This window comes from Theobroma cacao, chromosome 3, assembly GCF_053813885.1.
Source record: "Theobroma cacao isolate CCN51 chromosome 3, ASM5381388v1, whole genome shotgun sequence".
NCBI lineage: Eukaryota > Viridiplantae > Streptophyta > Magnoliopsida > Malvales > Malvaceae > Theobroma > Theobroma cacao.
In genome coordinates this window covers 42396587-42400192 of record NC_142641.1, presented here as the reverse complement: position 1 = coordinate 42400192, position 3606 = coordinate 42396587, and positions in this window count along the sequence as shown.

Here is a 3606-nt window from a genome sequence, read left to right as displayed (position 1 = left end):
TGGAAAGAGCACGAGAGGCGAGACCTGGTCCTTCTTTCTCCTCCTTTATAATAAAAAGGACTTCGTTTTATGATCATTTTACCATTTTTTGGGAGAATTCAGGAGAGAGAGGACTGGCGGGTTGGCAAAGAGAGAGAGAGAGAGAGAGGTGGCCTGGTGAACAACGAAAGTTTCCGAGGAGTGGGGGATGACAAGCCGTCTGTGATTTGCCCCTCACCCCCTCGAAACGACGATAGGCAAGCTTCAATTGACTCACCTTCGCCACACCGCGACGGTGAGGGCCACATCTAGCCACCCTCGTTGGCGGGAAGAGAGAAAGGAGAGAGGAGAAGGAAAAAAAAAAAAGGAAATGGGCTTACGCTTTTGGGCTTTTGACAAGAAAAATGGTTTGTTGGGTCGATACGATTTCGGCACTATCTAAAAATAACTTTGGATCTTGTTTAACCATACGAATGGAACAATGAAATGCAAATTTATTCTTTTTAAGAAAAAAAAAAAAAAAGAGAGAAGAAAAGCTTCTGTAAATGGGGTTAAGAAAAACTCCAATTATCTGGACCATGCCGAACGTAAAAGGCCCAGAACAACTGCTATAAATAAACCATTTTCACTGGGAATATGTATTGCCAAGAGCTACAAATTCTCATTCTGGCCTATGAACTGAGTCAACTCGCATGATTTCCATCGAGTCACCTTCCACTAATTCTCGAACTTCAATCGTCGACACAAAAAGAACTGATAACCATCGAGAACCAAAACCTCAAACGCAAAGATTCGCTTTACTCTTCTGTTTTAGAGAGCGAAAACAAAACTAAAACGGAATCTCCGACATGGATTTCTCAGAACAAGATGTGGATGTCTTCGGAGAAGACTATAACAACAACAAAAGCAATAACCACGATGATTCCCATGAATCCTCTTCCTTTCATTCATCTTCGTCATCATCCTCCGCTTCATCATCATCTTCGGCATCTTCTTCATCCAACGGAAGCGATGGCTGCGATACCATTAGCGCTAGTGGAAGCGCAAGCAGCTGAGGAGAAGAAGTAGGCAACGTTAATACCAATAATTACGATTATAATAATAATAGTGAAAAGGTTATTGCCGGGTTTTAAGAAGAAGATGAAAGAGATCTTTTTGGGTCTGATAATGAAGATTACTGTAAAACCCCTGCCACCAGCCCTTTCTCTATTCCTGGTAATTCCTTCATTTATTGATTGTATTCAGTGTGATCTTTGCCCATCGGTGGGGCCATTCGTTTTCTGGGAGAATTTTGCTATGTTATATGAAAATAGAAACCTTTATAAGTTTATTTTTTCTTGCTTTGCTTGGGTTTAGATTTCAGAGCTTCCCTTAATTGCTTTTTTTGCTGATTCTTTTGGTTTGGATTCTGGGATTTAAGTTTTGGGGAGTAACGTCAGTGAATGAGGAAATGGACAGCTGGCTATTAACAGCAAATTTTAATATATATAAGTAATAGGAAATGGCCTGAACTCTTTATCATCTGTTTACTGAAAGTTTTAGAATTATAAGATGACAGGAATAAATTATGAGCGATCGGATTGTTTTGTTTCAGGAAATATGGGAAAAATTTTAACAATAATATGCAGGAATATTTAGCTGACTACCTGCATCTGCAATTCTCTGAATATGTACACGAAACAATTGAATTTAGCTCTGCTTGATTTTCTCTCCCTGTTTAAATGGTAACCGATCTTCTTTCTCACTATTTCTTTTGCTGTATTGCCTGTTATTCGTAATACAAATAACCCAGGGAGAGGGGGTTTTGGACGTGGTTGCTGGCAGAATGATAGAGGAGCAGATGCCCATGGCCATCCCGGTTATCCTCCAAGGCAAGGTTATGGGTATGGATCCAAATTTGCAAATGGATGTCGTGATGAACGTTTTGTTTCTGAACTAAAGCTTTCAAAGAGTGAGGAGACTTTATCTAGAAAATGTATTGCTTGTTGCCATTTTCTTAACGCTACTCTTCCTCTTCTTCTCTGTTGAACTCCATTTCACTCCCCATCCCATCAGCTTGCGAGCTAGAGGGTTCTCCATTGCCCTTTATATCACTTGTAGCCGTAGGCTTTCTTCCTCCTTCACTCTTCCGGGTTGTCTTTTTATTTATCATGATCACAGCTCCTCGGCATGACAAATTGTTTGATCTATTTATATGCTTTTGGCGTTGCTTTGCTCTCACCCTTCGTTCCTTTCCCACATTTATGATCAACATTATGCAGAAGAATGAAAACCCAGACCCATCTTCTCCTCAGGTCGTTGATCTTGAAGTTGGAACTGTAGAAATCGAAGGAGAACGTAAACCCTTGCGGAGTCAGCAAAGTTCTGAACCTGACTGGCACTGCGTGTAGTGAATAAACGAATCATATGAAATGGTGTTTGAATTCACTTTACGCATATGTAGTGAATAAAGGAAGCACGGAGATTCTACTTTCTAGTTAGTCTTACTTCTTGTAGAACTGTTAGTGTAATCTAATTCATGGTGAACTTTTCGATTTGTTTCTTTCAAAATTGATCACGCATAGAGCATCTTAAACCTTGAATGACCGGGATACAAAGTATCATTCTGAGCAAAATATAAATACAAATAAACAAGTGGGGCTGACAAGTTCGAAGTTTGTCCCAAGTTAATCCTATAGTGACTAGAAATCACCTGCCAGACTGAGAGGTGCCCGCCTCTCTGCCTTGCTAAAATGAATAGATTGCCGTTCCTTTCTGTGACGTATATATTATATACCTTGTCATCTTTAGTAACCTTTTCCATGTGTATATCACTGTCTTTCTTTATATACTTACTGTCATAAGATTTCACGTTAAATGAACGAATCCTTGTCCTAAAATGCTGACCCTTGAGAAGATGAGCTGATAAGCAAACCAAAATGTCGAGGGAATTTAAAGTAATTTTTTGCTGGTCACAAATGACCAAGTTCAGTCCCAGTACCCGCACCGGTCGCGTTGAGCCTCTGAGTAGGGTTGTTGATGGGCCACATGTCTATGTCACGGCTCGAGGGTTTGCGCTGCAACATGGGACCGGCAACGACACACCATTTTTCACTCAGCTGTGGGCATTTGGTACAATGGAACGTTACTAACTTTCTAAAATTATTTTACAATATTTAATGAGTGAAAAAAATAATATAATATAATATAATATTACATTACAATCACCTTACAATCAATAAAGAATCACGTTACAATAAATAAAGAATCACATTACAATACAAAATTAGTGTACTGTTTCTTTTCCACTTACTTGTCAAAGTAAAAAATTTTAATTTTCGATTATCTTTTCAATAATCACATTTCATTATAAAATATGAAATATCAGATAACTAATTTAACTAAAAAAATTAAAATGAAAAGAAGAACAAGTTTGGAGAGGGCATCCGGTACTCTTTCCAGGACGTTTTACCTCCTTCATAGTATACGCCAATTCCATTTTTGTCCTACTCATACGTCGTAAGCAAAAGTCAACTCAAAGTGAGACCAGCAGGTGCCCGTAATTTGTTCCACTGATAATATTCTACTTACTAATTAATAGACAAGATATATATGTTTTAAAGATCTAACATATTATTTTGATTAATT